The 23,179-nt window shown below is 36.1% G+C and overlaps 1 long non-coding RNA gene across 1 annotated transcript in view; it reads left to right on the top strand.

Moving 5' to 3' along the window:
• Positions 1-23,179, top strand: part of LOC109364097 — a 69,574-nt gene that overhangs the window by 551 nt on the left and 45,844 nt on the right. The window contains exons 2-3 of the long non-coding RNA XR_002110096.1: positions 16,493-16,826; positions 17,922-18,106. This is a non-coding gene — a long non-coding RNA (uncharacterized LOC109364097). The remainder of the gene's footprint in view (positions 1-16,492; positions 16,827-17,921; positions 18,107-23,179) is intronic.

The following is a 23,179-nucleotide window of genomic DNA, read 5'->3' as shown; positions in this document are numbered from 1 at the left end:
ACTGAAGCATTCTCTGGCAGGAAGAGGACAATTAAGTGTCTGGAGCTGTGCTGTAATCTTCCAACTGGATGCATCTTTTAGTGAAGAAATATGCTATCTCATTTTATTTTCGACCTTGAAATATTAGCTGTAAAATTGTGAGATTTTCATAAAGATAAATTTGGAATGACGTACTTGATAACACTGCAAATTTTACACTTACAGACAATACATTTCCTCTTAAAAGTACACTTTTGCTAATATTTCAGTAATGCGCTCAGTATGCCAGCACATAAGCTAAAAACTTGCAGAAAGCTACGATGGTATGAGGGACTATTTTCCAAAAGAGGGCAGTATTTATTAGCTAGACATTTTGTAGTATTGCACATAGTTACACTGTGTTTGCTTTCCAGAGGTGAAAAGCAGAAAAGGGCACTGCAAGCGACTCTTCCCTTTGATTCTTTCTCTGTTTTTCATTATTGCTGGTTGGAACATAAATGCCTTTTTTATGAAGATTAAAAAAAGGACATATGCACTTTCCATGTCACAGAATTGGAGCAGTGTGAGAGAAACATCTCCTCTTGGTAAAAATGCGACTTGCTGCTGAAAATATATGGACATATTAAAACAATCTATTTTTTGACCTCTCACACTAATCACACCCATTTCATCACCAAGGAATTTAGTACTGTGTTGGTGTTCTTTAATCAAAGGTATCAGGAGATGCAGCTCATCTTCCCAAGTTTTGTAGTTGGGTTTAGACTGCCGTGGTTTAGGTCACAGTCTTATCCATCTGAGAAGGAGACTTACTGAAAATAAGATGCTGTGAAAGAGAAAAAAGAAAACAGAAAGATTATTCTTACTTATAAATATGAAGTCTAGGATCTTTACCATTATATGACTATAATGCAAAGAACAAAACTCTGAAGAAAAGAAAGCACAGTATTTTCACAACATGTACATCGTTTTGAAGGATTGTGTTCGATCTGAACAAAGTCTACTGATACCAGGCTTTCTGAAAGCCTTTGATCCAGTGAAGTTACCTAAAAAAGTTTAAAGATCTCTATACAGTAGCTTTGTGCATGATACATTCTTATGAGTAATAACCAGATGATAGAACTTTGTTTTATCATGACATATACCCATTTTCCTCAGCTGACCACTGATTACAGGCTGTGCCCTGAATTTTACTTACAATTTCTCAGATAAAGAAGCTGATTGAAAAATTGAAAAAATAAATGTGCAGAAATGTGATTTTTTTTTTAGTATATGAGGTAGAAAAGGTTTGAATTTAACAAAAAAGGTTGAAATCACATTTAAAATTTATATATATGTATATTTAATTATAATTAAAATAAAATGCTTCTGTTAGGCAACATGGTGCAAATGATATGTAGCGGTGTGCAGTGAGTTGCTTTCCTTCTGCTTCTATATTCTTTACTGCTTTCATGCTAAGTTTGGAAAACTTCAACCAAGAAAAAAGCTAATATTAAACATGAAAAATTTCAATTCTAAAAAAGTAAATCTTGATTTTTGGCAATGTATATTATGAAATATGAAATCTTTCATTTTTTACCTTTTTTGACAAAATAGAGTCATAAAATTAATCTTTTTGTCCTCAAAATCTTCCACGTTAATGATACTTTAGAGTGATAAAGAGTGGGAGAAGGGAGAAGAAAGCAGCTGGCAGACAGATAAAAAATCCAAAACCTAGTTTAAAAATAAAACAAAAAATAACTGTAAGTCAGATAGAGGCAAGGGTGCTTTTATAGTCATAAGTTCCCTTTCAAAAATCAGAAAATACATTAAAAAAAATAATCTTAAATAGGTTTGGATCCTGAGATACTTTCCTCATTACTGGACTCCAACAAGACTTTGTGCTACTGACCACTGATCCCTGGGCTGAGCCTTTCACCCAGTTTTTGGTTTATCTCCCTGCTTGTCCAGACCATTTTTCAACAGTTGACATTCAGTCAACTGGCTCCTCTGAAGTAAAATAAAAGAAAACCAGTAGATGAACTCTGTCACTGGAGTTTATTTTGACAAAATTGGAGGTGCTCATATTTGCATTTATGGTGTTTTATAATTTTCCTTGGTGTAGTATAACGAAGAAAGGGACTGCTAATGAACAGTTTTTAAATTCATAATCACAAATGCTTCCTGAAAATGAAAGTGTTCCAGAAATTTAGTCATCTAGATAAGTGTTGGCCAACTTGGTTTTGTTTTTTTTTTTTTTTCTTTTTCTTTTTTCCTTCTTAAAATACACTCTTTAAGTGAAAAATATCAAAAATATTCTTTGTGTCATTTATGGAGTACAAGCCAGTTTGTTAGATCTTCCTTCACAGAGCCCACATTGTGTTTTTAAGTGGTGTTCCTCCTAACGCAGCAGTAAAAATCATGGAATAAAACCCTCCTTTTTCTCTTTCCTATCTCCCCTCTTTTACAAGTATGTTTGAAAATCAAATATTATAGAAAATGTCCTCCAAGTCCTACTTTTGAACCTGGCATCTAAGCTTGCCCACTTGCATAACAATATCAAATTTCTCATACTTATCAGCAAAAGTGTTACTTGATAGCTATGATTGATTCTAATGTACATTTGAGGACTAATGCTCTCTTTTTTGTGTTTTGAGATAATAAAAGAGAAAATAGATGATATTAATTTATCAGAAGCTGAAAAAGAACCTGGATATAGATGAATTGTTTGATACAAATCTCAAAGTAAACAAGCTTCAGCAATTTTATTTTTCATTTAACTATGATCTATGCATTGCTAAACTCAGAAGGGCCTTGACAAAGGGAAAGTCTAAAACCACTTTGAAAGTTTAAAGAACAAAGGAAGAAACAATACTATTTCAGTGTCATAAAACACCATCTAAATATCATCAGAAGAGATGAAATCTGTCTGATTCATGCAGATTCTAGAGTAAATGTAGCTGTGAACATTACACGAAGCAAAAAAGCATGTTGAAAGAAAGAATATGATGACATATGTTGGTTGTGTCAATGAGTCTAGTATACAAAGCAGCTCTAATAGAGCAAGTTCAAGTCAGTGTTGGCATTCTAGTGACATCTAATCATTAGGTCTATAAACCGCATAAAAAATAAAGGAAACTTTGTCCAGACTTCCAGCTTTTCCACCAACACAATACCACTTGTAAACTGTACTATCAGCATCAATGAAATGGACAATGAAATCCTTTTGGAAAGTATTGTCAATAAAAAACTTTTCAAACATTTTTCCATTCCGAACTTCCCATGACACCACTATAAAAAGTGTCTCTATAACCACTATAATCATATTGTTGGGAAATAAAAAGTTACCCCTTCTCTTCACCTCTCAGATAAACATAAAAGAAATAAAATTAACGTGTCAACTTTCTTGAAGGATAGAAATGAATAACATTTCTTTTGTCAAAAAATAAGAATAACCACAAAAACACTTGTCCATGCTACTTAGTTGAAAATAGCAAGGTTTGAAATAAGGACACTGACTGATACACGAGAAATTGTTTCTAGGGCATCTTAGTCCACCTCGTAAAGACTTGACTTTTGGAGTACCCCACAAATTAAACAAACTGTTGAAAAGGAGCAAAACAAACAGAAAAGATTCATTTGCAATGCTAAAAAGAGTCACAATAAAATTAATCTCATCTCTCTCTGCTATGGGTACAGTCTAATGCATGTCTCCCAGTAACAGAGGTAGTGATTTTCTCGGGGCTTTAAGTACCTATTAGGTTACAGTGGTCAACTTTTCCACATTTGAGAGCTTATGTGGTGTTTTGAAGTTCTTCCTTGCAAAGTCGGAATGTAATAGCATACAGGTATTACTATCTTATAATCCCAAAATTTTACTTGAGAATTTTGGTCCCTGTTTTAGCAGCTAGTGAACGACTGATGTAAGCAGACCTGTGCCAAAACACACTCAAAACAAATCAGAGGAGATGAGATTTGGAGCATACTAAAAACAGCAGATGTTTTCTCCTTCAGCAATCAATCTGAAAATAATAAACTTGTAATATAGATGTTTTGGATCAGAATTAAGCAGAAGCTTGGTCTTGTCTCCTTATGGCTAAAAAGCTATTTTTACTAAACATCATTTTAAATAAGCTTGAGCTCTTGGCTTGGCCCCAAATCAAATAATTTTTGTTCCTAGCAACTGAGAACTACTAAAAAATAGAGAAAAGAAATAATTCACAGCTGAAGTTGAAATATTGCAATAACATTTGCTTAGACACAAAACTTTAATTTAGTTTACTTTTGTTTTATTTGAAGCATATATGTCTTAGCATTGGTTTTGTTTAGCTTAGTTAGTTTTTTTTTTTTTTCCAAACAAATCCCACATGCTTTTTCTTTGGCTTTTGTTGTTGATTTTGATCTCAGTTTTGAAATTATTTCATGCGTTGCTCTAAAGCAGTTTCAAATTCTAAAACTACAAAAATCCAGAACACTACTGAGCACTTACTGTTGTTTATAAAGAGAACAAACTCTAACAATAAATGCTAACAAGCAAGGCTTTTCCCTGTTTTTATACTATATTACTTATTATTTCTGTGTATTACTTCCACGTACATCCAACTCTATTTTCATCTGGAAATTTCTACCTTAATTACAGATTTTTCAAATTCCTGTTCACATGAATTGCTGAATGCGGGGGTTGTTAGAATTGCTGGATGTCTGAATTGCATGTTCCCTGCAGTCTCCAGACAATGAACTTTTGTTTAAGAAATTATTTTGGCATATCACAAGTACTTTGCTGTGCTCAAACTGATTTTCTTCCAGGAACTTGAAAATGATGTGTTTCAGATCTCTGAGTTTGCATTAGTCATGTGCAGTGAGTGCCATTACTTCTTTTGATTGGAGATTTAAGTAGATGATAAATGGAAGACTAAGAAATAGGCAAATAATGACTAGTAGAAGAAAAGGAATAAAGTAAGTTCTTGGGATCAGAGTATTCTTGGAAGATTGAAAATATGTTGAGGTTACCATTTTAAAATCCTTGTTTGCAGGGTTTCCAGATTCAAAACTTTAAGAACAGAGTTGTGTGCGATACTTTCATGAGCCTCTGGTGCTTTAATATACAAAGTAAAAAATGCAGTGTGTCTTTCTTCATTTTTGAAAAAAGTTAATGAATTAAAACATGCTATTTTAGTAAGCCATTTTTCTTATATTTGATTAATAAAAGCTGTATGTCACACCCTCTGCTGTTGAACTTTAATAATAACACCCATAAATCCTTTGAACACTTAGACCGAATTATATCGAAAGCAGTTAAGCACAAGCTACCATGATGACAGCTGAAATGATGTCTCATGCAGTGACATCCTTTCATAATCAGAATGACCCACAGTAAAACTTTGTATGCGCTGGCTTAAACTGTTGGGAATATATCCTTACTTTCTGCTGACATATCATGATGTGTGACATTTATTTAGGACCGGATTATGACTGTTTGCTGTTTTCTGGTGTTTATTGTTTGTTTTATGGAGCCAGGTTTGCAGCATCAGAAACCAGCCCAGGTCACCGACTTGTCAACTTAATGGGCAAGCCATCTACCTTATTCTATACAGATGTGTCATATAAAAAAAGTCCTGTTTTTGGAAGGATGTTACAGAAACAAATATCTAGCTTGTATGAAGCATGCTTCCCTGTTCATCCCTGCCCCTACCCAGGTGACAGCATCATCATTTTCTTTTCGCAATTATGTCAGCTGAACTTCATCTAAAAGATTGAAGTTGCATTTAGATCTTCAAAATCTCCCCTACACCATGCTGTCTACTGGAAAGTGCTCAGAGGCCCTCCTTGTCAGTATGGATGCTGCAGATTCACCACACATTCTCACTGAGCCCTCAGAGAGGGCTTGGAAAAGTCATGCTCCATTCCACTGCTGCACTTGCAAAGAAAACTGGCTGCAGACAGGACTATGAGTTATACTACATAACTGATAGTGCAGCAAGTATTTTCTTCTACTTAATGCCAGACTTGCTGGAAAAAGAGAATCTCTTAGACATTGAAGTTCCTTTTCCCCAGTCATGCTCCTTACTAGTGCATCTCCCTGTACCTAAGAGTCACCAGATAATTCAGGACCTGGGGAGGCCCCCAGCCTGATCCCTGCCCAACACAGGCCCAGCACTTGGGGTCAGACCTGGCTGTTCAGGGCTTTATCCTATGAGGACTGGAAACCCTACAAGGAGGGTGATGACATCATCTCTGTGGGCCCTTCTTTCCACCTGGGGAAAGCTTTCTCTTCTCTGCAGCCTCTATCCCTGCTCAGGCTCGCTTCCATGGCCCCACTGGTGTTGCTGCTGGGGCTCTCCCTGCTCGAGACTGACAGTGCTCCTGCCCAACAGCATGGGAGGCCTGGTGGCTTCTTGCTGCTTTAGCCTTGGCCCATCTGAATGGAACATCAGAATTAGTTGGAGTATTTTATTATCATCTTGCTAGCAGTGATATCGCTTACTAGAAAATGATGGAGTTTGCTAGAAGAAAAGGCTTGTGGAAGTGATGCTGTACTTCTATTTCTCCACACGTTAAGGCACATAAATGTATGAATGAGAAGTACTCCTTTTTTCTCTCAGTTCCCCGGTAACTCCTGTGAGTTCCTGTGCAAAACTCCCTAAACACTCCTCCTTTTTCTTTTCATGTTTGATTTCACCTCTAACTATTGTTTTCTATCAGCACTTCAATGACACAATTTGTTTTCATACTGTGCATATTAAAAAGTTTCCCCAGAGTTTGCAGTGTGAATTATTGTCTCATCTCTAAACTTCTCTTTCTTGATTCATGATGTTTCAGAGCTACAGATTTTCATTTAGCATGCCACCTCTGAATGCCTGAAGTACCTTTCTAGTCAGAGAACTGGAAAATTTTTTTCCTGTCTGAGACATAGTCTTTCAAATCCAGTATTCGAATGTTAATGAGAAATCAAATGCTGTGAAATGACTCGAGAAAGCTGAAAAGAGAACGGAGCACTTAATTAAGCCCTTAATTCCCTTCCCATTCTAGAGAATTCATCACCTACATCTTTTGAAATCCTAAGGAAAAGATTTGCTGAGTTACAGCATAAAATCCGAATAAGTGTGAAGAAAAACTCAATAATTTTGTCCTATGAAGAATCCCCAGAAAGAGGTGAAAGAAACACTGCAAAAAGATCTATTTACAGTTCTGTTATGCAGAACACTCTATGAAAGATTTTCTATTAATTAACATTTTGGTCTATCTATTCAGAGAAATGTCCTTCCTAAGTTTCTGAATGAACCTGACTCTCCAAAGATGCAAGTATAAACCTTTGATAGATTTCAATCTCTAACAGTAAATGCCTGTCCTCAGAAAGAATAGAGTGAAAGAATTAAACATTTATTGTGAACAACAATCACTATCCAATAAACAAACAAATGAGTGGGTGAATAGATAAATAGAAAGATTTGTTAATGGCTCTTAAATAAATTCGTATGTATTTATTTGAATTTTTTCCAGCAATGTGATTTTCTGACAGGTTTATGCAATTTCTTGTTAGGTACTATATCTAAAGGAAAACAGAAGTGGTGTTGGGTTACCTAGGGCTTCTGTACTATAAGTGAATACTGCTATTAGGAGCAGTATGTTAGCTTAATAGAGGGAGAGATTCATCACTCCTTTAGAAATCAACAAAGAAAAGATATTCCCTAAAATTCCTTATATAGCAACATAGAAAGCAGATATATTCTTCAACTTGTTACACCAGTTTCTGGATGTGCATCTTGAATTCTTTAACTGAATAGTCCTTAAAACTTTGCACGTTATATTTTGACACTTACAGAATAGAGAGCAATGTACAGCATATCTCAAAACATGATATTTTTCCTGAGATCATTAATTCCTTATCTAGTACGTGCATGCTTCCTAACCAGCCCCTTTTGTTTACATCAGATTCACCAGGTATAGCCGCTGTTGCACTGTAGCACGCTGTAGAAGCAGGTAAAAAATGTTCTGTTTACTGAATTCCAGGAAAAGCACATATTTTTAGTTAAGAAATGGAGAGCCAAGCGGTCATATAATTTTTACATTTAGAGCTAGGTTTTTGACAGAAACTTGATGAATACAAACTTCAGCCCACAGCTGCCAATGTGGCTGTATTCTCCTCTTGACAATCACAATTCTGCTAAACAATTTCTTCTTTCCTAGTGCTCTTTCCCTCAAAGTAAGGAGTGTGGTTGGATGTCACAAATTACTTGTTATGCCGTTCATTATTACAGACGAAACATATGTCAGACAGCTGGTCCTCTATGGAGCCACGGGTTTTTCGGACTGCTAACAAACATGCTGGTTAGCATGAATACCAGTGGAGATATTTGAACTTCAAATTAATTTTGTAAAAATAGCTGAACAGTTATTCAGCAGAAATGGCTTAGAAAGACTTACTATGGGCTGCAATTAGCCTCTTGGGCCATGTGAAGTGTTTGTTATAAAACCCCGCGTACTGAAACAAATAAGTAATCTTCACATCTTGGCAACAATTATTAGTAAAATTAAAACTCCAAAGCAATATTTTAACTCTGTGGAATGCCTTTGTTAGTCATGTCATGTATATGCTTGTGGCAATAGATTCTTGTGACAGTCATTGAATAGAACTGGGTTGAAAGACCTTCAAGCCCATCGTAGGCAGGGATGCCTCCCCCGAGAGGAGGCTGCCCAGGATCCCACCTAACCTAGTCTTGAACACCTTCAGGGATGGGGCACCCACACCTTCCCTGGGCAGCAGTGCCAGGACCTTATGAGTAAAAAGAAAAGTTTCCTAACATCTAACCTAAATCTATCCTCTTTTAGTTTAAAGCCATTCCCCTTTGTACTATCACTGTACTATCACCAGGTAAAAAGCTCCCCTTCCTGCTTACAAATTCCTTTAAGTACTGGAAGGCCACAACGAGGTCTGCCCTGAGCCTACTCTTCTCCAAACCTGACAACCTCAGCTCCCTCAGTCTTTCTTCACAGGAGAGGTTGTTCACAAATTCTGAGGCTGAAAGATATGACTTTTCAGACAAGCTTCCAGAGGTAACAAATAAAAAATAAACACTCCCACTGACTGAGAGTAAGAACAAGAAATAGAGCTGAGAACTGAAATACTCATAAAGCAAAAAATGTAGATGTCAAGATTCATTTGAATTGAGAACCACTAACCTCCAGACACCCTTCTGTAATGGAATTATGAACAAGAGCATAGAGTTATGATTTGTTTTTACTTACCATGATAACTGATAAATTGTAAATTTGCAGTGGCTAACATTTTGCTGATGTCTGTAAGTAAGGAGTCTAGCATGACAACTGCTGGGGTCATGTTGCGTGCATCATTGTTACAAAAAAATACATATTAGAGAAGAGACAATGAATCTAATACAAAGATATCAAAAGAGCTGTACATTATTTATTTATGATATATATAATTAAAATATAATTAAGAGGTAATAAATTATTTCCTAATGTATGTAATAAATAGAACTATTATTTTGATACAAACCCTAAATTTCCAAAAATTAATACAGGGATCAAAAAACTGAAGGGTATTACTTGCAGGAAAATGCACAGAAAATAAGTTAACTTCATATATGGTAAAAAAAATATATATATTTTCTAGTGATTCTAGTGCTTATACACATTTACATGGTTTATTAGTTGTTCTAATGTGGAAGATAGATACTTTTCCTGTTTGAGTGAGTACCACCACTACTGATGAAAACTAACTATGAAAACACCTGCATGTTCTGGTAGTCAACAGATACTGATCCAATAATATGTTGTTTGAATCTTGGAGCTTAAAGAAATCACTTCCCTCCCACTTCACAACATGGCCACATTTTATTTAAAAAGAGATTTGCTGATTTGAGGACTGACTGTTGTAATTATGGTGAACCACATCTTGCATGACTGCAGGTACATTCAGACATTAATGTCTAGATTATCAGTTTACTAATAAGTGTTTACTAAATAAGTGTGAAGTTTTATTTAGGCAGAGAGCGTGTGGTGGTGAGGAACAATAAAAAAACCTGAACCGAAGTAAGTTTTACTACAAAAACATAATCTCTTTTTCTCTCTTTTTTTTTTTTTTTTTCCTCCTGTCAACGCTCTTCATTCTTGGGAATGCACCTACAGTGATTATTTACACATCCTTCAAACTGTCTTGTTACCTTCCAGTTTAATGCATAACAGTGTGAAGAAACCTTGATAAGCCATTTATAGACCCTTAGTTTTGAGTCACTCGATTTGTCTTCTGACAGCCCTGAATATTTCTTTCAAGCATTTCTCATGAATTTTGGTACTAAAATCCAAAGCTGGTGTTTCTTATATTGATTCATTTGTATTTAATCTATTCTGGATCAAATTCTGCTACAACTGCAAATTCAAAGCACCTCAGTCAAGTTCAGGACAAGCTTCACCTTTATCTCCAGCTTGATTTCCCCACGTATATCTTACTCTTCCTGACTGGAGCCTTTTCTAGTTTTGGGAGTAAAAGTGTACACTGTAAGATTGGGTATCAGGCTTGGCTTTCTAACATTCTTAATTGGCCTTATATGTCTGTCTTGAAATGAAACTTATTTACAGGCTTGTTACAGACTTCCTAAAATAAACATAATGGTTATAGGGAAACAAGCTGATCTAGCAGAAAAAGTATCAATGAGAGTTACATCCAACTTGTCTGAAACCTATTCCTGTAGTTGACCATAACTAGTCTTCTTGTCTAGGTGTCTTAAATTTTGAAGAGACAAACTTCATTGTCATTTATCTCCATTATCAAATTTAGCACCTATATCTACTGTTTTGAGAGTAAAATTTCGAGATCTTTATCTACTCCCTCTCCTTTACCTGAATTTTTGTACGTGCAGTGGTTATGTGCAAAATAAGAGACAGATCACTGCTTTCAACATCAATCCTGAATACCTTTCTTGCCTTAAAAAACAGGTCAATGAATGAGATTTAGATGAATGTTCACCTTCCCAGGTGAGGGAACAACCTCCTTTCATCGACAAAAGCCCTTCAGCTAACATCAAGGTCTTCCTGGGATGGTAGGTGTTGACACAATCACAGACCCTGCTCAAGCTCATGAGAGAGACATTTTACTGGATTTCTAGGGTTCTTCTTTGTTTTATCTGGAAAAGGAATAGTCCAATTTTCTATGTGCAAAGTGCTTGCTGCACCCCAATGAAGGAAGGGCAAGATCAAGGCAGAAGCCACTGGCAGGACTGGGCTGTCAAGTGGCCAGATTCTCAGCTTTTTTATCTCAAACCGTAAGCAAGCATGCATCTGAGATATAAAGACACTTGCAAAGGATGTGAATATGTTTACTACAGAGAACCATATATACACAGAAAGCTAGGAGGTGTGAAGTCTGAGGCTTCAATGTTTGCACCACTAAGCTGTTGTTTGCAATTATCTGTTTTAGCCCATTTTACAAAATTGCCATGTGTTTTGATTCAAAGTCAGACGCTGGTAAGACCTTAAAGCGAGCTATACAAAGATACATGGTCCATAAAAGAAGCTAATTTGGATATCTCCTTTATGTACATTATTAAAAGTAGTAAAGAAAAGAAGCTGCATAGTTGTCCTAACATGGCAGTATATTGCAGGTGAACAACTAGGAATCAGACTAGATAATCAAATCTCATTGCATTTGTGGAGAAATCAATACCGTACAAGAAACAAAAAATATTTTTTTCCTTATATGCTCTATTTCTAAATGATATTTCCAATCTCTTCAAGCTTTTTAAATGCTGGTGGGGAAGATATTTGGCATTGAAAGTAAATAATAACTCCAGTTATTGACCTATGGTATCAAATGAGGTGAACATTGGAACTTATCAGGGAGATACATTCTTGGCCAGTGTGATGTGTGAGAAGATGCATGTGATATTTTAGGGATAGCATTTAATATTTCCAGCAACAAGAAAATAGTGTTTTGTGAAATTAGTATGGTAATTTTGACAATGCAGCAAGTTGCAAAAGTGGACTCCAGTGATTTCCAACAACATGAGCTCACTGACAGTAGTTCAGATTAGTTGAGGACTGGCTTTGAAAGCTTAATGTATCCATCTTTTTCCCCTATGCGCTCAGCTCAAGCCAAATTGCAGTAAGCGTCAAACAGTCATGCAGCAGTAAGTGTTGTACTGATACATACTGAGAGAAATACTGCAATATAAATAGGTCAGAAGGGTGACTAAGAAACAGTGGGAAACTTAATCCCTTCTAATACTGTTGCTGGAATTCATGGAACCCAAAAGTGCACGTGGACTAGTACTTCAAATAGAAGAATTGAAAGAACTTTATGAAACAAAGAAACATCATTGTCATTTTAGAACACACATGCTGAGATACAAAGAGGGGATAATTCAGGGTAATCCTGGAAATTAAAAGCAGAGAGCTGTTCAGTTGGTAGGCAGTTAGATTAGCCCAGTCATCAGCTCTTCGCCATCCATAACACATGACAAGAGGTAACAGACTTAAGTTGTGTTCAGGTTGTATATTAGAAAAAATGCCTTCTCCAAGAGTGGTGAGGTATTGAGATGGGCTGCTCAGAGAGGTGGTTGAATCACCATCCCTAGAGGGGTTCAAGGAAAGGCTAGATGTTGTGATGAGTGACATATTTTGAACCAGATGATCTTAGTGGTCTTTCCTGTCTCAAGAGTCTATGATATTAGGTCAGTGTGCAGATGGAGTTTGAGACAGGTCATGCTACAGAATTGCTAGGGCTTAGGAGGACCTGACATATTGAGTCTCATTCAAATTGCATTCTGCAACACCAAGTAAGCTACTTCCCAAAGATTTGCACCTGAGCAAGGTTTCCAAGTATTGTGAATTTGACATCACAGCATCATTGCAGGGTGCCTCACCCACCAAACCACGCCTCAGTTTTCCCCTTACTAGACTTAGTTTTGATATCCCCAAAAGTTATACTTTGCGGATATTAAAATGGTATTTTCAGGAAGGAAAGTTGACAGTGTAGGATACAGAATGAGCTAAAACCAAGTTTTTAAAAGTGTTTCTTAGCATATTTCTATTCATTTTTTAAACTTGCAATTCAGAGTCATAGCATGCTTTTTGTTCTGCCTGCTGGTGATCCAACAGTGCTTTGTACCTGAACGGAACCAGCAGGATATTGTGGTGTTGTGGATAGTTATGTTTAGATTACTGTCTATTTCTTTGGACCTCTTAGGTCTTATCGTCTGCCTTGAATACTTTCAAAACACAGATAAAAAGGATACTGAATGGGAGACTCTTTCTTCGTCTCTCTGTGTGTCTGTATTTAAATATATATTAAACATAGAACCTTACCCACAAAGAAGCAGTAAAAATAAAGAGAAAAGGAACTGCACTCATTTCAGCTGAGAGTAGGATTGAGCCAGGAATCCTTTGAGATTATCAGTTCTTTCCAACATGACTGTCACGAAAAAGAGAACTTTTAAGAAAAAAAATTAACTTGCACTTACCCTTTGACAACAGTCCTCATTACAGTGATGGAACTTTATTAAGAGAATTGTTTGCCAGCATTATTTGTCTTTCTTTTGGCAGTTCTGTCATAAATATTTATGCTCGAAATTAAAAAATGTCTCTATAAAGGCTGAGATGTACCTGTCTACCATGAAAAAAAACGCTTATATATTGCTATGCCATTTGCAGTGAAACATCTTTATATGAAAGCTAACTGCTCCCTTATAGCCTGCAGTTTTAACCCTTTCTTAGTTAAAGTAAACACGAAAAATGGAAGAGACGCTTATCACAAGATGCCTCCTATTCTACTGCATGGAGACTGCAACATATTCAAAGAACACAATAATGCTATTTGTTAGAGCAAATTCTCAGCTACAAAACAGTGTTTTTCCAACAGTCACCATTGTTAGAGCTGCATTTTTGCCAACAATGAACAAGAAGCTGCATGCCAGGATCATAACAATCTACACCAGTGGAATTGTCTACTGCCACTGTTACCATTCTGAAACACATGACACACTACCTCACTATCCTCACATCCACCATTTGCTCCTCATAAATGCAAAGGAAGCATCGATGAAGGTCAGTTGGTACTATTTTTTCCACATGGAGGAATTTGGTGACACATTTTTGCATCATCTACCCTTCTGTCAGACTGCCCCACTGCTGCCATCTGTCTCATAGCAACAGCGTGTAATAGAATGTTCGGGTGAAGGATCAGACTACTACCATACCACCAACATCAGCCTCTGACATCATGGGCCAACATCATAAAATAGAAGGTATTATTTTCAGAGTAGCCCTCAGTATTTTACTTCATGTAGCACTCCTTTTGGCACACAGGAAAGAGCCTGAACTTTCAAGTCCCCAGAGAGCAAGAAGATGGCAGTAATGATTTTACTGCAAAAGACTTGCCATTTTATAAGTTACACTTCAGAATAAAATCACCAAGTTAGGTACCTGCAAGCTTTGTGAATGAACATGCACATGCATGTGACAGGCCAAGTGCTGTACTCAACAACACCACTTTATAGCCTGGTGACTATAAACAAGGTGTCTTCTTCTGTCTGGAACATCCACTAGAAAACAACATTAGCTGCTCCAAGCTGGATAACCAAGATTTTCCGAGGTCCTACTGTCCTGCTACATAGAGAAGACTGATAAGTAAAGTGAATGAGCTGCAGAATTCTGCAGTATTTCAACTGTTTTGAAGAGTCCAAAAGTCATGTTTTCACAACTAGTTATTTTTAGTAGTTAAACAATTAAAATGCTATTTTCTCAAACAATGTATATTAGTAGTTGTTAGTGCTACCTTCCTGCCTTAATAGGCTTTCCAGGATTTCTGACTTGAGGCTAAACAAAAACATTCTGCTATTTGTATGGAGAAAAGCTTCATAGGAATTTTTTGTAAGTTAATTACCTCTTCTGGGTACAGTCTCCCATCAATATACAATAATCTTCACATGATATTATCAGTGTATATAATGCACATGGGGTAATTCAAAACAGCTTTCAGGTATTTCAGACAATAAATTCCCTCATCTAGATCAGTACAAGTGCTTATTTTCAATTTAAATTGAGTTTAGCTGAAGGGCTTTATATCTGAAGAATCACAACATTTTTTGAATTACCTTGTGCATATTTTAACATTAATTACATTGTCATCTGGTGGCTTGGGGTCTGCTTGTTTTGTACAGGAAACTTATGACAAAGTTCAAACTCTAATACTTCTTCACAGTGAAAGGACTTTTTTTTTTTTTCCCATTTACTGCAAAATTGTTGTTGCAGAGCTGGGATTTTCCTCAAATTATGGCCTAAATTAATTTGGACCTAAAGAAAAATCATAGTTCTACCTCCACATTATTATGACATAGTGTACTCCAACTGCTATAAGTGCATGTTTTATTCCTGTAAGAGAGACAGAAATTGAAAGAATGAAATAAGCTTAGGAAAAGTCTCATCCAAATTACCTTAGTTTCCGTATGAAAGTACTATGGCATTAAAATGGCTAAAAGAGAAGGGTCTGCCTGATATTTTTCTGGGTTAATATTGCTGAAGACATGAAACACTGTTATATTTCTTCCTGTATGGCAGTGGACTTGAGACTTATACATGTGTAGCAAACGTGGTGTGTTTTTAACAGTAGCAGTACATGATTGGAGATAATGCATCTTCTAAGTCTGTGTTAAACCTGAAAATGTTGAATTATCTTTATTACAACCTGTTTTTTTCCCTTCATTTTCCTTAAGAAATGGACTAAATTGTCTTTCACTTATTAGGCTTAGCTAAATGTACATATATATTACATTTAAATCTATGATTTACACAAATTTACATTTTCTTAGGGTTTTATTTGGAATTTCTTCACCAGCATGGTGGAAAGCTCTTCTGACAGTATTATTTAGGTAGTATAACAATTCATTTCATAGAAATGCAATTTATTACACACTCTTAAAACTAATATATTTTTCTGCCCCTACTGCCGTTGTCCCTGTCTAGACTGCTGTTCTAGAGCTTTATCACACGGAGTAATAAGCACTGGACTGTGATCACTATGACAGTTTCGTGGATAACAGTTAATACATTTTTTTTAAGTTTGTCATGGTGAAATACACCTAGTAGCAAATAATTGGGCTGCACAGCATACATATCTGCCATTACAGATAAACAACAGGACTGTCTGGTTAACTCACAGTAGCCTCTAATGTAAACTTTCACTGCCAATGTGACTGATAGTAATGGTAAGAATAGGTGAAAAGTGTAAGCAAGTGTAAGTGAAAAGCTACCACAATTAATAAAGGATCAATTACAATACATTTGCTGTCATTCATCCCCAGTATCATAACACTCAAGAAAGTAGAAAATTCTCTTGCGCATTTATTCCCTCATTGTATTCTGGAATCCCAGATTCACTGGTGTGCAGCCCAAGACTGAATAGCAAGGCTGGGTTTGATTGAACTGCCTGGGTCCTCACTAGCCTGCCTGTACTCGGTATTCCTCATCACCCTATAGACTTCAAGATACTAACCAAGCTAAATATTTCTTCTTTGTTTTTCAGATGTTAAAATTCAGCCCAGGCATAGTGATGTGAACAGTTGTGTGGTTAAAACTTATAACAAAATCATTTGGATTGGAAAGGACTTTTTAAAATATTATCTAATCTATGGGCAGGAAAACCTTCCACTAGATCAAACTCTGTCAAACCTAAGTTGGAAAGTTTCCAAAGAAGGGGAATCCATAATTTCTCTGGGTAGCATATTCCAGAGTCTCTCCACCACCGTTGAGAGAAATATCTTCATCATATCCAACTGAAATCTCTCTGATGGAGGATGGAGAAGAATTGCTACAAGGAGAACTTTACATGCAAATGCTGAGGAGGGAACAAAATGCAGGTAAAAGCATCATTTTGCTTCCTTTACTCTATATTGTTAGCTGACTTTCACTGCTGATGGTATTTTTTAAATATTTGTTCTGGCTTCTGGCTATCACTTACATAATCCCAGAATCCTCCTCAGTTCTGAAGAAGTGGGGATAGATTTTTCAGATCCAGATGATCCTTATGTGTTATACTGATTTCAAAGCTATTTAAATTCTTTTTGTTTACAAAACTGGGCTGTATACAACATGAAAAGAGTCCCTCCTGTGATTTTTTTTCCATTTCTGTTACCAATTACATTTTTCTAGAAGGAAATTGAGGTAAAGTTTTATCTTTGTTATTTTGGAGTTTAACCATGTCTAAAGTCTAAAATTTGAAATATACAAAAAACATGGGAGTGAGGAAGTAGAGGGGAAGATTTGAAAGTATTTGAATTTGTTGAAAAGAAATGATGAAATTTCATTGAATATGCATAGCTAAATGGAGGACTCAGGGGATCAGTTAGAGCTGTGTAATTTGGAGGGAAATAACAAATTTTATAGATCCAGGAACAACTGAAGACCTCTGGAAATTTTCCAGAATATTTAGATACATAATCCTCTTTATTTCAGTGGTAGCTTCCTGAAAAATTCTTTGCATCTTGAGGAACCTTGTTGATTTTAACTTGAGGTAAAAGTAAAAAAAAAAAACAGTCAACCAACCAACTAACCAAACAACTCAACTTCCCACCCCAGATGCCCTCACTTCCTATACATTAAATGATAACAGATCTTTCAGCTCCTGTTTTCAAGAGCAAGGGCTCCTGCGTGCTCCTGCATGCTACAGAGAGAGGTTTTACGCTATGACTCAATCGCTGGCAGTGCATTTCCCTTGGATAGATATCTCTGCGTTGTAAAGTTACACAACTGAACTGGTGTGCTGCCTCTAGTATCTATGAGTTTGGTGTGGAAAACTTTTCAGACTTTGGAAAATATCAGTAAGAAACCAATATTGATCAATATTTCCTATTAAGTGAAGAAGTATGCCCCCTTCTGAAGATTTAGTTATTTGGAGATAGAAAGCTGTAAGCCTACTTACCTTGTCTCCCTTTGCTCTCCCTTTATGCTTCCAGATGGCTTCATTGTATGAATTCTTTGTGGTGGCATGAAATTGAATTACCTATTTTCAACTTATCACACAATTTTTCAGAACCTCCTTTAAGACTGTCAGTGCATCTTTCTGCATTTCTGTCTAGAGTCAGATACTTCTCTGTGAAAACATAATCTGAACTGGAAATGAGCAAGAAAAGAATGATAGGTAAGGATGTTTTGACGCTGCTTCTGTGATTTTGCTAGGTGATACCATCTTCTGTGTTTCCGGCTTAAACGTGTTTGGGGTTTGTAAGAATACAGTTTAACAGATCAATATTAACAGAGATTATTCACCTTTATAGGTCAAAACTGTCTGCCTTCCTTCTTTGTTCATATTTTAAGAAGTTGATTGATTGGCATAACTTCTTTACCTGATTTTTTTTTTTTCCCTAGCTTGCCGTATCAATCTTTCCTTTTCATTTGCATTATTCTCCAGTCAGCTGGAAGCTGTAACTAGGATATAAGCAACCTATTGTTTGATAGTGCTGGATGGATTATTCTTTTACTCCTTTGACTTCTGTTTAAAACTTTCTGGAGAAAGTGATTATGGAAGAGCATTACACTAATTTTGATGGACTTTATTTTAATGTTGATAAGAAGAACGTATCTCCTACGTTAAGAGTAAGTAAATATCCTTTAGGTTATATGTTTTTTTTTCTTTGCTTTTGCCTTTCTTGAGCTACATCTCTGTTCTGATGAAGTACTGCTTTGTTAATCAAATTAATTAATTAATTAATTACTTTTCTTGGGAATCTATGCCTCAGAGTACATTTTCTGTTTGGGAAATTGTGAGCCAAAGTGATTTTGTCCATTTGGATTTTCTTTTTTATTCTTTTCTTTCAGACAGACTAAGCCATCTGGTGACTTTGTATAAGCAGGATTGAATAATGAGTCTGAATTTTTAGTATTTCAGTCTGGAGATAAAGAGGGTCAAGACCTTATTTTTCTCTACAATGACCTTAAAGTGGGTTGTTGTGAGGGGGTGATTGTTTTCTCCCAGGTAACTGAGATAGGGTAAAAGGTATTGGCCATAAATTGTGCCAGGGATTCAGGTTGGGTATTAGGAATAAACTGCTCTCCAGATGAGTGGTGAGGTATTGGAACAGGCTGCCCAGTGAACTGGAGGTGTCACTATCCCTGGTGGTTTTCAAAAAACAGGTAGATGTGACAGAGAGTGACGTCACTTAGTGGGTTGTCAGCTGGACTATATGGTCTTGATTTAGTGGCTAGCAACCCTGCCTGTGGCAGTAGAGGTTGGAACTTGATGCAACCCAAGCCATTCTATGATATGATTCTATGATATTTTTCTATGATCTTAGAGGACTTCTCCAACCTTAATGATTTTATGGTTCTATGATTCTACAAAGTAGTCATCAAGCCTACACTTCAATGAAATTTGAAGAAAAAGCTAATATACGTTCCCTGTACTTTTCTTTTTCACTCTTCTGTGTATTTTTTTATTTATGTGTGCTTGTGTAATTTCTCTGCCCTTCCTAGGCATGACCTGAAGAAGTGTCATTAAATCACCCGTGAAATTTTATTTCTCATGTCAGCCTTTCTGAGAGAGAGAGCATTTTCACTTCCAGAGTCTCTTTTCCTCTAAGCATAGCTCTCTCTTGTCACTATTTCAATCAAAATTTTAAAGCATTTCTTCTCTTGCCCCCATCTCACAAATCTCTTATCCTGTCTGGCACCCTAGAGTGTGTACTGACATTACCAAGCAGTGTCTTTTCCCATTCAGCCTGGTTAGAGTTGGATGCCAGGCAAATTGCTGAATTTAAAGCTGTGCTAGCTCTCTTTTCACGCTGTTTTATTTTTTTGTTTGTTTGTTTTCTTGGTCATCTTGCCAAGCAAGCAGAGATCTCATAAACAAGAATGAGGGAGAGTACATCTCACCAGGGAAGTCAGAAATCCCTCTACAAGTGGAATTCAAATCCACAGAGAGAGGTTACCTCAGGTTGAGTTCTGAATTTTATGACACACTATTACTTCAGCACTTTTGCTGGAAGAGTCTCCTTTAACTATACTAATTCCTTTTTTTACTTTTTGTTTTCTGGGATTGAGACAAATAAACAAGAAACCAACCCTGCCTTCCAAAGGCCTTCATCCATAAAAAGAATATAATGTTTACTTATGTGTTTGCTTCAAATGTCCTCTTCATGGATTGAAAAACCCTTTTTTGTCTTAATAATGCAGATCATTCGTACAAATTTATTCTGGATGAAAGTTAAAAATCTCTTTCACCACTTAGGAAATCCTACAACAACTATTTCTCATCTGCAAAAGTGTTTTCTTTGAATAAAAAGAGCTTCTCAGTAGTGATACTTTTGTATCTTGCCCAGCAGCACTTTTGTGCTGCCCCACAGATTCTTGTCATTCAGTCGTAGTTAAATTTCTATATTCAACTTCATTTTTGGAACATTTGTCTTTTTTCTACAAAGAGCTCAAACTTCATCCTTCAGAATTAGCACTGCATGCATCTTCCAGTACTATGAAGAACTTTTCCTGGTATATTGTAAAGGACAGTAACTGAAACTGGACGAGGGCAACAAGCACAGTCTTCACACCCCATTCAGGAACAGCTTACATAGTTTCCTGTGATTCACTGTTGCAAACATATTCCAGATGGTTTGCATTTTTGATTCTCTAGTTATGTTTGGCCTTGTATATTCCTGTGGGGAATGTGGAAGACTGACAGGAGAGCAGTGTATATTGGGAAGGTCAGGATGGAGAGGGAGATGTAAATATCGTGTCAAGTTATGTTCTCTCTCCTTGTAGAGAGGAAACTTGCAGGTCTGTTAGTCTCAGAGTAATTCTTAGCTGGTGACCTAAGTACGTCACTATCAGCCAAAAGCAAAATCAAGCATGAAGGATTCATTCAAGCTCTTACTTCTGTCTTCTGAGAATTTAGACCTGAGTTACTTTTCTCACTCACTGGACTCTGCTAAACCCAAATCCTTCCATTTCTTTACATTTCTTGGAAGCATCTATCATGAATGCAAAAGTGATCATGGCTTCTCCATGTAATTCTGTGGCTGATCCTCGTGTATCACCCCACTACAATGCTCTTTATCTGCTGTTTCAGTCATCTGCCACCTCCCTATTAGCACGAATGCAATCTTCAGTGCTTTCTTTCTCCTTTCCTTTGCAGGTATTTAGGAAGGTATGTGCAGAAAAAGCAACTACTTTTTAATTAAATTAAGATTACTGGAAAGAAAGTTCATGTGCACTTGTGGAAATACTGCCATATGTAGGTGGACTAGAGACAGAAAGAATGCACCAAATCACTTATTCCACAGGTGGAAACTGTCATTTACCTACAAGAATATTCTTGCCTAACTTTTCTATTTTTAGCAAAGTAGTTCTTCTCCTTTACAAAGTAGAGTAAATGAGATCAAAAAATCATTTTAAGAATATCATTATGGTGGAGTGATCCACTAACTAAACTGGGAAAAAAGCTCAAATAGAAAAATAGCTTCTACATTACCACCACTAAAGAAAATACAAATTTGTATCTTCATTCATGGGCATCCAAGGAGTGCACATGAGAAAAGATGATACACAGCTTTCTACTTTTTCTTGCTCAGGCTGCTGCACTGAACTCAGGTAGATGCCAGAATCTTTCACCTGAGAGGTAGTCAGGAAATTTGCTTGACCTGGACCATGCTCTCCTGATTCTGAGAGGCAGAATGCTAACGTTCTGCAAAATAAGCAATTTATAGCAATAAAGAAATCATTCTAGGAAAAGAAGATTCTGTGCAATGCAGCATATTCCCATATATGCTATCCTTGCTTCATACTGTGTTTTCTGAAGAAATATGAAATAGCAAATCAAAGTTACAAACAATAGGATTGTGAAGTTTTTTGTTGCTATTGTTTAAAAGAAGATCAAATCTCCAGTGTGAAATTTGATGTTAATTTGCTCAAAGCCTATTAAACTTGCAAGAAGAAACATTATCAACTGCTGCTGAAATAGAATTGGTAAGTTTTTTATATAGTACAGATAAATTATGGAAATGACACAGAATATTCATTCTCTCTTCTACCAAGTAAAACAGTGGATTTGTGTACTTAATGTTCTCATTTATTTATATGTTGATAAATTCTCAGGTGGTGTATTTTCTTTAGTTAAATGAAGGTCAGTAGAACATGGTGTCTGCTGTTGCATCTGAAATATATTTTAAAGTGCTGTTTTCCTTGCATTTGTTTTCCATGTGAATACTTCTTATGTGATATGAGAATCCAGGGAAGAAAAAAAAAAAAAAAAAAGAAGGAGATGTTTAATTTTAAGATTAGATGTCACCTGGTTTGAAAGTAGCATTGTCTTCAGACACAAAGGAGTGTGAGAAAAAGCAACAATTTATAAAGTTGCAATTTATTTATTTATTTATTTATTTTGGCTCTGTATTAAAAAGTGAGATATTTCTCTGCTGCTTGAGAGCCCATAGAGGAATTTCCTTGTTCTTCATTTGTGTCATTTACTTTTTAATTTTTACCAAAGGCCATTTGAAAAATTGCTTTTTCATCTTTATAGCATTTGGTTGTGTTGCAAGGAAGAAGGAGTCAGGAGACTTAACATTTAGTCCCCACGAACAGGGGGACTAATAATATCAGTACTGTGAACAAAGTTTTGGCTGTTTGGCTTTTTGCCTTAGAAGGATTACTGATAGAAAAAACAGCTGATCTGGACGGGGGGCAGATGGAATCAGGACCACAAAGACAAGAATCAGATACTGAGTTGGCAGATGTTCTGAAGAAATATTTAACAGGTGATGGTGCTAATGATGACAGTAGAAAAAATATGCTCAAAGACTGAAAATTAGATGTAGACAATAAAAATTCCAGAAGAGTTTTGGAATATAATAAAATTATAAATAAAATAAGGAAAGGAAAATGGTGAGGTGGCAGTAGATGTTTACTCCCTTTTGATAAGCCAGACATTACTTTCCTTATCATGTCTATTTAGATCTCCTTACTTAAGGAATTAATGATGTGAGATAAAGGAGTAGTGTGAAAGAAAGATGATGGCAGAAAATAGTCATGAAAGCAATGAGTCAAAGAGTAGAGACAGGCTCTGGTACAAGAAAAAAAAATCAGTAGCAATTCTCCACAGGCAGCAAATAATGTTTGAGTGCATAATTAATAAATTTGTCAGAATATACTTAAATCGTGAAATATTGTAAATAGACCTCTTTCCAGAAGGATTAACATGGATGAGTTATCCAGCAGTGTATGAAAA

The sequence above is a fragment of the Meleagris gallopavo genome, chromosome Z (genome assembly GCF_000146605.3).
Source record: "Meleagris gallopavo isolate NT-WF06-2002-E0010 breed Aviagen turkey brand Nicholas breeding stock chromosome Z, Turkey_5.1, whole genome shotgun sequence".
NCBI classification, from domain to species: domain Eukaryota; kingdom Metazoa; phylum Chordata; class Aves; order Galliformes; family Phasianidae; genus Meleagris; species Meleagris gallopavo.
Note: the sequence above shows the minus strand (reverse complement) of the source record. Positions and strands in the feature narration are given on the sequence as shown.